Below are 15,924 nucleotides of genomic sequence, written 5' to 3' on the forward strand. Positions count from 1 at the left end.
GCGGTCATAGTGGTCATCATGATGCATGCCACTTTGGTGGCATCCCTTTCATGTGCCCTAAACTCAGCGATCTCTTGAGGAGTAGCAACTGTCTCATCAATCTCCTTAAGCTCCTTATCGAGGACATATTCCTTGTCCTCGTAGCGAGTAATCATTCTGATGTTTCTGATCCATTCATTAAAGTTGGATCCATCAAAAGTGACTTTCCCACACAAGTTCATAAGAGAAAAGGAGCCACTAGGATTAGAGCCAGAAGCAGCGGTGTTGGTAGACATCTGAAAAGAGAAGAAAGAAGGGATTTAGTTTAGATATAGAGATAGTCCTTAATAAAACACCCAAATGTAGTCTTAAGGCTAGGACCCAATCACAATATATTATACTTAGAAGAGGTATGCCGTAATCTAAGTAATAACATATTTGAAAGGTAAGTGAATGACAATTCACCAATTTCCACCAAAGATGAAATATTAAAAAATATTTAATTTGGTTTTTAGAAACTCCTAGATTCTTTTGAGATTCAATGAACTTTTCAAAGGCATGTTTCAATCTCGAGTGTGCCCTCCAAGTTTTGTGACTGGGATGCCGAGGATCACAAAACGAGGTGTGAAGTAACCATGCAAATCACTTGGTACCCTTAATGTTTACCCCTCAATCGATGTGCCGGTTAACCACACACGCTCCATCGATACTATGATAAATATTAAGTTACCCTTTACCTACCTCATTAAGTCCAAGTTAGTGTGCCGGTTAACCACACACGCTCCACTAACGACTTAGACAAAGTGTAAAGTGTAATTTCATGGATTAGCACCTTATTCACATTTTTCCTAAAGTACCTAAGATTAGGAATTTAATAAAACATTTAGTTACTTTATAATATTCATCATACTTTTAATGAGAATTTATAAGTCCTTGTCTTACTCGTTCGGCTAACGACCCTCCACCAGTCAAGCAAGCGGTGGGTAAGAGTTGACACCCATTAAGTTGCCATTTTATAGGCAACAACCTTATACCCACCTTATAGACCGGCTTCGTGAATGAGGCGTACTAGTGGTAAGACGACTTTGATCTTATATATATATATATATATATATATATATATATATATATATATATATTATTAACTTATAATATTATAAGTATATGGGTTGAATTTTAACTTTTAAAATTCTAAGGGTTGGAACTAAAGTTTTAATCAAGACTTTACTTGTTCCAAAACTTGAGGGCAAGTTTTGTAAACTTTCAAAACTTTTCATTTCTTGTAACTTATGAGTTAATTAGAGTATTAAAAATGAAGACTCTTCATTTTTATAACCCATGTGCTCTTTTAATGGTTTTTAAACAAAAAGACTTTTGGTTTTCCATAACTTGAGGACAAGTTATGGACTCCATTAAAACACATAATGATCATGAATTAATCTACCACATAGGTTACAAATAATTCCTATGATCATCTAAACATCATAAGATCAAGAACATGAATATGACCACTTAAAAATTACACTTAAAACTTAAAACTTGTTGTTGTGAATTACACTTTCATGAATCAAAAATTACATTTAAAACTTGTAATTTTGATAACTTGTTGTTGTAAATGGATTAACATGAACATTACACCAACTAAAACAAGTTTTAAAACACTAAAACAGTTTAGGGTAATGTTCCTAGTCCATTTCCAGCAACAAAGATCGAAATTCTGAAAACTGTAGCCTCTACTCGTCGAGTGCATGAACTGACTCGACGAGTAGCTTGCATTTGGTCATGGACTCGTCGAGTCCCCCCATGGACTTGGTGAGTTCATACGGGCAGAAAGCAGAAAACTCAATTTTTCAAGCAGTTTGCACAAAAATCAAACAAGCAAGCCTAGGCTCTGATACCACTGATGGGTTTTGAGCATTCTAACACTTCCTAAGTGTACATGCAACCCTAATAACCTTGGATCTATGTTTGTCTAATTATCATGCAAAGTTGATTTCCAAGGCTATGATCCTATCTAGCATACATGGGGAACAATTTTAACTTGAATAATAGATATAACTACATACCTTATTGCTGATAGTGTTCCTTGAAACCTTGTGAGCCTAGCACCTCAAGTGTGATGCCTCAAATGCTTCACACAACACCAAATGCAAAGTATAAACTTGAGAGAATACTCTAACACACTCAAAATCGGCCAAGCCCTCTTGTTTTACTAGTGTAGCCGATTTTGGGGAGAGACATGGTCTTTATATAGTGTGTTGCATTAGGTAAAACCCTAATGTAACATGACTCTTCATTTCTCAATCCATGGGTTAACTCCATGGAGCATCCTATAGGTGGAACCCAACTTGATAATCCATGGAGCCTTTTAGCCCACTATATAAGATATGGAAGATTTACATAATCTACCCATATATTTAATTAGTTATTCTTTTGATCACTTAATTAATTCTAAATTAATTCTTGATAAAACTAATTAAATAATATTATTAATATATTAGAACTTATAATATATTAATAAACCATATGTGTTATTTCTCTCATGTAGTTTATCCAATTGCATGGTGCCATGCAACCCAAATGGACCATGCCGGGTCAGGCCAAGTATTTACCAGAAATAGTTATGGACTTAGACACCTTATCCAACAGTTTCCGCGGGTTCCTTCTTACTTCAAGGGTAGATAAGTAAGTCGTTACATGGAGAATAACGAACTGATCCAAGTAAGAAAGACGGACTCTATTCATTAAACTCATGAATGCTTCGGGCGCATTGGTCCTATCCGAGGGGTATCACTATGGACTCGAAGTGTCCGCATCGAGTTCAGAAGGTAGTTTTGGATGTTTCATAAGTCTTTTACAATGAAACGCCTAAATTACATTAACGCGAGTTCGGAGCAAGTTCTCCTGCAGCTGTGATTCTAAGAATCTTCCCGTCTGCGCCAGAGTTCTTTGCTATAGGTCAATCCTTCTTGAAGTGCCCTATCTCACCGCATTGGTGGCATGACTGGCTAGTACTAGCATTGGTGGCGGGAGTGCGGTGTTTAGCTAGTGTTATGTGGACACAAGTGCCTTCCTCATTACTCCACCTTGGAAATTGCTTCCTAAAGCGTTCTACAGGAGTTGCCACTGGTTGCTGTGGCATGGCAAGTCTTTGGGATCTCTTGCGCTCCTTTAGGGCTTGATGATATCGTCTCTTCTTTTCAATCTTACGACTTTGCAAGTCCACGACTGTTGCCATTTGTTGATTTCCCGGTTTGGTACTACCATCGAAACTCTCGACTCCTTCGTCAGTCTTGCTCGTGTTGTCTGAGTTGATGTGTGTAAGGAAAGTTGTCACAGCAGCTGCTACTGCAGCTTGTAACGTAGCGGCGTCGATATGGAGGATAGGGGTTTCGTTTCTCGGCTGATTGTTTCCGGATGAAGACAAAATTCTGTAACACGAAGGATAAGGATTTTGTGAGCGCTTCTGGTTGACCCTATATGTACTTCGATTGTTCAAGTAAAGAGTAGAAGTATGTTCTCGTGAGTTTGACCTACATCCCTATGATGCAGTCCTAACACGGAATGGAAGTATGTTCGCAAAGGTTTGACCTACATCCTCATGATGCAGTCCTAGTACTGAGTGGAAGTAAATTGGTAGAATGGTCTCAAGACGTTTTTCGTTCAAGCCGAGGTATCGTTGGTTGGTGAATAACATGATCCAACCACTAAAAGAGACATGGAAATGTCTCCGGAATTAAATTACTATAGTCAAATGACTTGACTAAATCATGTTTCAGATAGACTCCAATGAAAGAATGATAAGAGTACTTGAATAAAGAATGACACAGAAGTTAGCCGACTGTCAAAATCTTTGATACTCATGACGTAAAAGTTTGGGAAAATGACTTTGTAAAAGGTCTTACATCATATCCAGAGAAGATAGTCCTTGACAGCATAAAGACCTAACCAAAAGTACTTACAGTACAAGATAGTTTTATAGAAAATGCCACATAGAGCATAGACAGAAAGACGATTCCTTTTAACAAGGAAAATAAAGTAAAGCATCTACTACTGGTGATGGTCATCCCTCTGCTGAACTCTCAGTTCAGCCAATTGACGTTCCATATCAAGTAGGTGTCTTTCGTACACCCTCTGGCGTACTCGGAGCTCTATGACTTCGGATCGTGATTCGGCCAGTGCTTGCAGCAGGGTTTCATGGTTTCTCTTAGATCTCACATGAGCATCTTCTAGACGAATGGTGCGGAGGGTATGCATTCTCGCATCGGTGACAACTTTGGTGATCTGATGTAGGGCTGTCTTGCCTTGAATCTCATTTCGGGCCACTCTACGGACCAAGATTGGCAAGATTCTATCTGCTGAGCCCCCATTGCTTAGGTCATAAAAGCTTCGATCACCATTAAATGGCATGGGCTGATCTTGTCGTTGGCTCCATGTCTCCAAACATTCCACCCACTCAGGCGTCGGGCCATGAAAAGTCGGTCGAGGGTTAGGAATTGGAAAGGGAGCTGCCTGGGGTAAGTTCTCAACCTCGGGTTCGGAGTTAGCACCGTCCAAAAGATCTTCATCATGGTGATCATTCAAAGGGATAGGATGATCATTTTATGGTTCTTCTCCAAACCAACCAACAATGACTTCGTTCGGAAGATACTGGTTGCCGTGGGGATGGAGTCCAGCCATGTTATCTATGCGAGAATTGGGGTAAGAAAATAATTATTAGACGAACTATCTAGATAATTATTTATAAAATCTTCATCAGTTACATCGCTATTTGTGAAGTGCATACCAGTTATATGTAATCGAAACAGGATAGGCCTTCGAATATGTGACCTTAACTCCATATTCACACAGAATAGGGGTAAAGTAAAATTTTCACTGATTCTAAGTCTATAACATCCTAATTACATATAGCCTTAGTGTATCCACTTAGCAACTATCAACTTAATAATGAAGATCCCGTTTTAGTTCTCAAGTAATAAGTACTTATAGTAACACCAAATACCCCTATAGTATTTTAAATTTAATATTATGTTCTACTGTTCTCATTGTGGTATTGTTGGTAAGATTTTAGACTTGTTGCAACCACACAACTACACTTAGGCACATGCTAGTCAACCCTCAGATAATATAGTTGAGCAGGCTATATCTTCCCAGCTTTGACCATATGTCTCTACGTCCACCTGTGTTGCCCAACAATCGTAATTCTTTTGTACTGTCCTAGTGACACTGATTTTAGTATGAATGCAGGCACGTATACTTACCTAAATATTTTACTATTTAAAGTATAAACTCTTGGTCAGAGTATTTTTAATCCCTATGTATTTATAGTTAGTATATCTTTATGGGTTGATATACTTAATTCACTATAAACAATGCTCTGATACCAATCTGTCACACCCCAAAACCAAGAATGGCGGAAACGTTCTGGGGCGGAGGACGTCATGTACAGTATCACAAAAATGAAAAGTAGTAAACAAGCAACAACATCATCCATTGCATTAATAATATAATTTTAATACAAGTGTTCTGTCAAATTATAATAGACACTAAAGTATAAAAAAATGAAAGATGAGTCTTGAACGAGCTCCATCTTCTCTAGACCTTGCATCGGTACCTGTCTACTATTGACCTGAGGATACAAGTTATTTTGAAAGAGAGTATCAGCTTTAAAGCTGGTGAGATCATAAGTATTAATGTGTCTTAATTTATATGTAAGTATTTGTTTGACATGTAATGAAAGACTTGAAAATGTTTTGAAAGAGTTCGTGTAAGTATGAAAAATGTTTGTAAAACAACTGTAAATGTTTGAAAAACCCTAGAAATCCCTATGATTCCTACTATATTAAAAGGGAGTCTTCTACCAAGACTTAACTGTTCTAAATGTAGCCTTCTACTAAGGCATCTAGTGTTTGTGTGTGTTTCTCTTGTAAGAGTGTGTATTTTCCCAAATCTGACTATCATTAACCAAAATATAGTTTCTACATTACCGTGCGTCATGTGAATGTTCACGAAGTGAATGTAATGGGAAAAATGAAATAGTACTATGGTGTAGTGTCGAACTACAACTTTCACACCCGGAAACCCAGGACGAAAACGTTTCCGGGGCGGACTCCACGTTGAGTATCAAATCCAATGTACATAGTAAGCAAAGTAAACAACCATTACATTACATATATAGATTTACATTTGTTTGAAAACCAAGTATTACAGTTGTTATACATATGTATATAAGAGCAAAAGTAAAGACGCATCTTCTACGCATTCCGTCTTCGCCAAAAAGGATCACTGGGTACCTGTCTAATGTGGACCTGAGAATACAAGCAGTTTGAAAATCAGCATAAAGCTGGTAAGTTCATAAGTGGTTTTGTTTTCTGAAAATGTACAAGTTTCCTTTTGTTTTCTGAAAAAGTTACACACCCAAGAAAATCCCGTATTTTCTTATATGTAAAGATTGGTTAACTGTTTTGTTACACAAATCTGGTTATGAACAACTTTTATCCTAGGAAAATCCCATATTTTCCTAAAAGTTGGTTACCGTTCCAAAATGTAATGTAAAAGATGTATACTGAAAACCTGGTTATCCTTGTGTAATGTATTAGTTTTATCAAGTACATAAAACTAATAAGTGTAAAGTAAATATCTGTTATCCAAATTGCGAGTTACATAACCATACGATAGAGTAGATATGGCAATAATTAGTCCACATCACCTTATGACTTTCGTCACCCTTGAACCTTTCAGTTTGGCTGTAGCTAGCAGCCAAGTGTGGGGTAGTCAGCCCCGTATAGATCTATACACTCAAGTCACGCTCTCCCTCCAGGAGATTCTGGTTACGGGGGCGGTACTCCACTCACGTATCTCTGTGGAGTGTTACCGAGGACGTGTCTCCAATTTATAGGAATAACAAATTTACTAGTAATAATATAAAAAAGATATTGTTACAAACGATGATCCTCCACTCGCGTATCCCTGTGGAGTGTTACCGAGGACAAAACAATGTACTAGGTTTCATGTTCAAAGTTCAAAAGTTATGCTTTTAACTGTTATAATGTGGAAAACCATTTGTGAAAATATAAAATACAACATTTTATAATGTTTTTCACAAATAATACGATAATGTGTTCTGCAAGTTCAAACTGTTATCTGTTATGATTATCAGTGTTAAAAGCATATGTAATATGGAACACAACTCATGTAAAACAAGTTTTGAGTACAAGTATTCCTTGTACTTTGCTTGTATTCCCCCATGAAAACAGTGAAAAACATTGAAGAGAGTAGGGGATATGATCTCACCGCTTAATGTAGGGTTCGAGTGTCAACGGATGCCCTGAACGCCTATGGCCCCTAATTCATGTGATGACACATAAATGAGTTAGAACTAAGGTGTTTCCTGACTAAACATGATGGGAAAACATCCTTAGGGTTTGGAATTACTAAGAATAAGTGTCCTATGATCCAAACTTAATGATTTATGAAAGTTTAGGGCCAAATATGGGCATTAAAGTGGGTGTATGGTCTTGAAAATGAGTGTGCGGTTGGGGAGTGCGGCCAGGAGTGTGTGTGAGGCTGCACACAAGAGTGTGCGGCCGCACAGAGGTTATGTGCGGCCGTACACAGGAGTGTGCGGCCGTACACTCCTCATTTGAGTCCATATGATGATTTTTGAAGTGTATGCTCTTCATACTTGGGAGTTGTGAATGTGTGCTGCCCCCATATGAAGGTGTGCGGCCGTACACCTTCAAGGGATGATGCATATGATGAACATGATTAGTTTTAAGCTTGGGATTAAAGTGTTTACCACTATAATTAGCTTGAAGATGGAGTAGATCACGATTATGAAGCCTTCAAAGTGTTCTTGGTTGATGATTTAGAGAGAGAAAGTAGAGAGAGGGAAGAGAAACATCTTAATGAATGAATGAAGGGGGTATCCATCCATATATTGAATTGGGTGTGAGGTTGAGGGTGTTTGCGGTTGGGTGTGTGGTCGTACACACCTTTTTCGGTGAGTTTGGCCCGATTTTGTGATACTAAACACTCTCCAACCCTTCCTAAGACTCATTTCTAGATTATACTAAGTCTAGAGCACCCATATGAAACCACAAGATTTAATAAAAGACAATGAACTCAAGTTTTAGTGCTGATACACGGATCAATTACATATGTTAGAAGTTTCAGGTTGTCACATTATCCCCCCGTTAGAGGGAATTTCGTCCCGAAATTCAGAATTAAGATACAAATAATGGATTTGGAAAGAGATGCGGATACTTCTGTCTCATCGAGTCTTCGCGCTTCCAAGTGAATTCCGGTCCCCGCTTGGCATTCCAGCGAACCTTCACTATTAGGATGCGACTTTGTTTCGTACATTTGATCTCTCGATCCATGATTTCGATTGGTTCTTCCACAAAGTTCAAGTTTTCGTTGATCTCGATTTCATCAAGAGGGATCACAAGGTTTCATCGGATAAACACTTCTTAAGATTAGAGACGTGGAAAACAGGATGGATGTTACTAAGCTCATGGGGTAATCGAAGTTTATAGGCTACCGGACCGATCCTGGCGAGGATCTCAAAGGGTCCAATGTACCTCGGTTTAAGTTTCCCACGCTTTCCAAAGCGTACCATGCCTTTCCATGGCAAGACCTTAAACAGCACACGGTCTCCAACCTGGAACTCCAAAGATTTCCATCGGTTATCAGCGTAACTCTTTTGGCGATCTCGTGAAGCTTTCAATCGTTCCCGGATTTGGATGATCTTTTCGGTGGTTTCACGAATGATTTCAGGACCAGTGAGAACATTGTTAGGGAATCGACTCTTGGCTAGCTGCGTGTCCCCTACCTCAGCCCAGCACAGAGGGGATCTGTACTTACGACCGTAGAGGGCTTCGAATGGGGCAACCTTCATGCTGGTGTGGTAACTGTTATTATATGAGAACTCGATCAAGGGTAGATGAGTGTCCCACGACTTTCCGAAATCAATGACACATGCTCTCAGCATGTCTTCCAGAGTTTGGATAGTTCTCTCACTCTGTCCATCTGTCTGAGGATGATAAGCCGTACTCATGTCTAGTTTAGTTCCAAGAGCCTTCTGGAGAGATTGCCAAAATCTCGATGTAAACCTGCTATCTTGATCGGAGATAATGGACGCAGGTACACCGTGCAATCGAGTTACTTCCTGGATGTAGATTCGCGTAAGTCTTTCCATCTTGAATGATTCTTTGAACCGAATGAAGTGAGCGGATTTTGTCAAACGATCAACAATTACCCAAATGGCATCGTACCCACTCGGAGATTTGGGTAACTTGGTGATGAAATCCATGGTAATCATCTCCCATTTCCACTCGGGTATTTCGGGCTGCTGGAGCAGTCCCGAGGGTTTCTGGTACTCAACTTTTACCTTGGCTCAAGTCAAGCACTTGTCCACAAAAGTAGCGATATCGGCTTTCACGTTTGGCCACCAGTATTGTCTCTTGAGATCCAGGTACAACTTATCCGAACCTGAGTGAACAGAGCATCTGGTCTTGTATGCTTCCTCCATGACAACATCCCTGAATCCTCCGAATTTTGGAGTCCAGATTCGGTCCATGAAACAGTAGACTTTGTCACCTCTGATCTCAAGTTTCTTATCCATTCACCTCAAGGCTTCGCTTGACACGTTCTCAGGTTTAAGGGCTTCTAACTGGGCTTCTCGGATTTGCATGGATAAATGGGAATGGATAGTCATCATCAGGGTCTTCACTTTGCGGCTCGAACTTTCCTTTCGGCTAAGGGCATCTGCCACCACATTGGCCTTGCCAGGATTGTAGCGGATCTCGCACTCATAATCACTGAGTAGTTCTACCCATTGCCGTTGCCTCATGTTTAAGTCTTTCTGATTGAAGATGTGTTGTAGGCTCTTATGAACAGTGAAGATCGTACACTTGGTTCCATAAAGATAATGTATCCAAATCTTCAGTGCAAAGACTACGGCTCCTAACTCCAAGTCATGAGTGGTATAGTTGACCTCGTGTGCCTTCAGCTGTCTCGATGCATATGCAATCACTTTTCCCCTTTGCATAAGCACACAACCTAAGCCCTGGTTAGACGCATCACAATAAACAACAAAGTCCTCCATTCCTTTGGGCAAGGACAGGACCGGAGCGCTGCACAAGGCTCGCTTTAACATTTGGAATGCGTTTTCTTGCTTTTCACTCCAACTAAAGTGTACACCTTTCTGTGTCAGAGCGGTTAGAGGTTTGGCGATTCTGGAAAATTTTTGGATAAATCTCCGATAATAGCCCGCGAGACCCAAGAATTGACGAATTTCTGTGGGTGTCTTTGGTGCCGACCAATTATCTATCGCTTTGATCTTGGAAGGATCCACGTGAATACCCTCTTCGCTTACCACGTGACTGAGGAAAGTTACCTTCCGAATCCAGAATTCACACTTGGAAAATTTCGCGTACAACTTTTCGGATCTAAGGGTTTCCAATACTGACTTCAAGTGTTGCTTGTGCTCTTCTTCACTTCTGGAGTAGACAAGTATGTCGTCAATGAACATGATGATGAAATTGTCTAAGAAGGGACGACACACCCGGTTCATCAGGTCCATGAACACAGCTGGTGCATTGGTTAGACCGAAGGGCATCACTACGAACTCGTAGTGTCCATATCGAGTCCTGAAAGCTGTTTTGGAAACATCACTTTCATGAACTCGTAACTGATGGTACCCTGACCTAAGGTCTATCTTTGAGAAGTAGCTAGCTCCCTGAAGTTGATCGAAGAGGTCATTTATTCGCGGAAGAGGATATCGGTTCTTGACGGTTAACTTGTTCAATTCACGGTAGTCGATGAACATTCGGAAGGATCCATCTTTCTTCTTCACAAACAAAATCGGAGCTCCCCAGGGTGAGGAACTCGGCCTGATGAACCCTTTGGTGAGTAACTCGTTGAGTTGGCTGGATAGCTCCAGGAATTAGGTCAATGCGAAACTCAACTTGACGTTCGGGAGGAATTCCTGGAAGCTCTGCGGGAAAGACATCAGGAAAGTTACAGACTTCGGGGATGCTCGCGAGGTCTTTAACTTCCTGATTCTCGTTAATGACATGGGCTAGGAATGCTTGGCACTCCTTCCGCAGAAGCTTTTGAGCTATGCTGCAGGAAATGATACGAAGATTGGAGCTAAGCTTATCTCCATAGATCATGAGAGTCTGACCAGAGGGAAGGTTGAGACGGATGGCTTTTTTTTAACAAAGGATATCAGTATGATTGGGACTCAACCAATCCATGCCAATGATGACATCAAAGCTCTTTATGGAAACTGGCATAAGATCGATGGGAAAAGAATGGTCGTTCAGGGTAAGGGTACAACCTATGAAGATATCGCTAGTGTTTTCTTTCTCACCGTTAGCCATCTCGACGGTAAATGTTTCAGTTAATGGTTGGGGATTATGTTTAAGATTATGCTTGAACGAATGACTAACAAAGCTTCTTTCGGCACCCGAATCGAAAAGAATACTAGCATAAGATTTATCAAGAAGGAACGTACCCGAGACAACGGTGGGATCGGCGACTGCCTCCTCTCGTCCCATGGCTAGGACTCTCCCGGTGTTATCAGTTGTCGCCTTCTTGGGGCAGTTTCTCTTGAAGTGCCCAACTTCTCCACAATTATAGCAGGCTTGACCAACACCTGCTCCAGAAGATTAATTGGCTGATTGGGCTGGTGCTTTACAGGATCGGATCGTGTGCTCCTTTTTACCACAGTTTGTACATGAAAGTTCACGGCAGGGGCCGGGGTTATGGTGGTATTTACACTTGTCGCATTGGGGAAAGTTACCAGTATACCTACTAGTAGGTGTTTGAGCTGTGGATCCCACAACAGAAGCAACAGCAACAGGGGTAGTAGCAGCATGGACCGCTACTATCTGCTGTTTCTTTGAGGACCCTTGAGAAGATTGGCCCTTCTTCTTCTTCCAAAACTTCCTTTTCTCACCACAACTCTTGGTTGGTTCAGGAGTGGTGGGTGCTTCCTCAATATCGTCACTGTGGTCAATCAGGGTCTGGGCTAAACTTTTGGCGCTGTCATAAGTATCCGGTTTCACAGCTAAGACGTTTCCTTTTTGTTGGTTGGGTCAATCCTCAGATGAATCTCTCTATCTTCTTACTCTCCGGGGTAACCAATCCAGAACAGAGTAGTGCTAGATCATCGAATCTAGAAGTATATGCGGCAATATCGGAACCCATCATCTTCAGATTCCAGAGCTCGTGCTCTAATTTATGTATTTCGCCCCGAGGGCAGTACTCAGCTAGAAGGAGTTCTTTCATGGCTTCCCAACCCATAGCATTGGCTACAGGTAGAGTTAGGGATTTGACTCGGCCGTTCCACCAAGTTAGGGCTTTATTGATGAAGGTACAGGCTGCGAACTTCACTTTGTCAGATTCCGAACTGGCACATATCTCGAAGATAGATTCGATTTTCTCGAACCATCGGGTGTGGGAAATGACACCTCTAGTGCCATCAAAGGACGTGGGTTTCGCGTTCATGAAATCTTTATAGGAACCCTCTTTTTGGTGTCTCTGGCTATCTTCTTGGTTTTGGGGATGGGGAACACCTCCTGAACCACCGGGGTTCATTTGAGACATGGCGGCTGCTACTGCGGTAGTAACAACTGCTTGGAACAACACAGGGTCAAATTGAGGAGGAGGTGGTGGCAGAGGAGGATTGTTGTTCTTTGAGCTGGGTCTCTTTCTTGGAGGAATCTTGATCTATAAAGATCAGGAAAGAGAGGATGGTAAGTCCTCTGAATTGAATCAAGAGATATGACAGATATATATTCTGAATAAGCGATAAAGCAGGAATGAATTATCAAAGCAGATAAATTATCAATAAAAGAATGATCGATGAGCAACGCTTGAATGAGGATTTCTACAAAGGATTGACTCAAGAAATACTCCCATAGTATTTAGCGATTCGCTACGACGACTGCTCATTGTTTGGGTATTGGGTAAATTGTAGGTATGCCGCATACTACAGTCACTCCCAAGCACATGTTGGCCGTGTCTCGAATGAATATAGTTGGCCAGGCTATATTGATCCTAGACACGACTAAATAATTGCCTAGGTTTAACCGTAGCATACAACACCCATTGACTTATGTTTTGTTCTACATGTAAATACGGATCTCGACGGTTGGGTATACTTATATACTTTTTGAAAATACTTATATTTTTAAGTATACTTTTAGTTCAGAGCACTTAGGCCCCTTAGTGTTTATAGTCTTATACCATGTAAGGTTTGGTATACTTAGTTCACTATAAACATAAGCTCTAATACCAATCTGTCACACCCGGAAACCCAGGGCGGAAGCATTTCTGGGGCAAACTCCACGTTGAGTATCAAATCCAATGTACATAGTAAGCAAAGTAAACAACCATTACATTACATATATAGATTTACATTTGTTTGAAAACCAAGTATTACAGTTGTTATACATATGTATATAAGAACAAAAGTAAAGACGCATCTTCTACGCATTCCGTCTTCGCCAAAAAGGATCACTAGGTACCTGTCTAATGTGGACCTGAGAATACAAGCAGTTTGAAAATCAGCATAAAGCTGGTGAGTTCATAAGTGGTTTTGTTTTCTGAAAATGTACAAGTTTCCTTTTGTTTTCTGAAAAAGTTACACACCCAAGAAAATCCCGTATTTTCTTATATGTAAAGTTTGGTTATCTGTTTTGTTACACAAATCTGGTTATGAGAACTGTTATCCCAAGAAAATCCCATATTTTCCTAAAAGTTGGTTACCGATCCGAAATGTAATGTAAAAGATTTATACTGATAACCTGGTTATCCTTGTGTAATGTATTAGTTTTATCATGTACATAAAACTAATAAGTGTAAAGTAAACTGGTTACTAACCCATTATTACTAACAAGTAAATCCCTATTATCCAAATTGCGAGTTCCATAACCATACGATAGACTAGATATGGCAATAAGTAGTCCACATCACCTTATGACTTTCGTCACCCTTGAACCGTTCAGTTCGGCTGTAGCTAGCAGCCAGGTGTGGGGTAGTCAGCCCCGTATAGATCTATACACTCAAGTCACACTCTCCCTCTTGGAGATTCTGGTTACGGGGGCGGTCCTCCACTCGCGTATCTCTGTGGAGTTTTACCGAGGACGTGTCTCCAATTGATAGGAATAACAAATTTACTACTAATAATACAGAAAGATACTGTTACAAACGATGATCCTCCACTCGAGTATCTCTGTGGAGTGTTACCGAGGACAAAACAATGTACTAGGTTTCATGTTCAAAGTTCAAAAGTTATGCTTTTAACTGTTATAATGTGGAAAACCATTTGTGAAAATATAAAATACAACATTTTATAATGTTTTTCACAAATAATATGATAATGTGTTCTGCAAGTTCAAACTGTTATCTGTTATGATTATCAGTGTTAAAAGCATATGTAATATGGAACACAACTCATGTAAAACAAGTTTTGAGTACAAGTATTCCTTGTACTTTGCATGTATTCCCCCGTGAAAATAGTGAAAAACATTGAAGAGAGTAGGGGTATGATCTCACTGTTTAATGTAGGGTTCGAGTGTCAACGGATGCCCTGAACGCCTATGGCCCCTATTATTCATGTGATGACACATAAATGAGTTAGAACTAAGGTGTTTCCTGACTAAACATGATGGGAAAACATCCTTAGGGTTTGGAATTACTAAGAATAAGTGTCCTATGATCCAAACTTAATGATTTATGAAAGTTTAGGGCCAAATATGGGCATTAAAGTGGGTGTATGGTCTTGAAAATGAGTGTGCGGTTGGGGAGTGCGGCCAGGAGTGTGTGTGAGGCTGCACACAAGAGTGTGCGGCCGCACAGAGGTTATGTGCGGCCGTACACAGGAGTGTGCGGCCGTACACTCCTCATTTGAGTCCATATGATGATTTTTGAAGTGTATGCTCTTCATACTTGGGAGTTGTGAATGTGTGCTGCCCCCATATGAAGGTGTGCGGCCGTACACCTTCAAGGGATGATGCATATGATGAACATGATTAGTTTTAAGCTTGGGATTAAAGTGTTTACCACTATAATTAGCTTGAAGATGGAGTAGATCACGATTATGAAGCCTTCAAAGTGTTCTTGGTTGATGATTTAGAGAGAGAAAGTAGAAAGAGGGAAGAGAAACATCTTAATGAATGAATGAAGGGGGTATCCATCCATATATTGAATTGGGTGTGAGGTTGAGGGTGTTTGCGGTTGGGTGTGTGGTCGTACACACCTTTTTCGGTGAGTTTGGCCCGATTTTGTGATACTAAACACTCTCCAACCCTTCCTAAGACTCATTTCTAGATTATACTAAGTCTAGAGCACCCATATGAAACCACAAGATTTAATAAAAGACAATAAACTCAAGTTTTAGTGCTGATACACGGATCAGTTACATAGGTTAGAAGTTTCGGGTTGTTACAACAACCGTACTAATTACCTTAAGTCTAGGGTAAGTCTTATAAGTACTGTAGTATTTGTAATAAATGACTACTTCTGTACTCCTATTGACTTATTTGAGGGATAAGGCATAATGTGATGGCTAGATCCCAGGCTAAACGCTCCCTTGTCAAAAGGATTTTGGGACCTTTACACGACCCCTGCATATTTGCACGCCGTGAACATCCACATTACTATAATCATGTATACCCAATATAACTATCACAATGTGTTGCCATTCATTGGTATAGTTAGATCATGAACTCGTTCCATGCTATAGCACCTAGTGATGTCTGTCCTATTATCGTATATGTAAACGTACTCATGTAAGTGTAATCATGTAAATGTAATCATGTAAATGTACTCATGTAGATATATCTATGTATATGTACTCATGTAGATGTACTCATGTAAGTGTATATATGTAAACGTATTCATGTAAATGTACTCATGTAGATGTATCTAAGT

This window comes from Lactuca sativa, chromosome 3 (genome assembly GCF_002870075.4).
Source record: "Lactuca sativa cultivar Salinas chromosome 3, Lsat_Salinas_v11, whole genome shotgun sequence".
NCBI classification, from domain to species: Eukaryota; Viridiplantae; Streptophyta; class Magnoliopsida; order Asterales; family Asteraceae; genus Lactuca; species Lactuca sativa.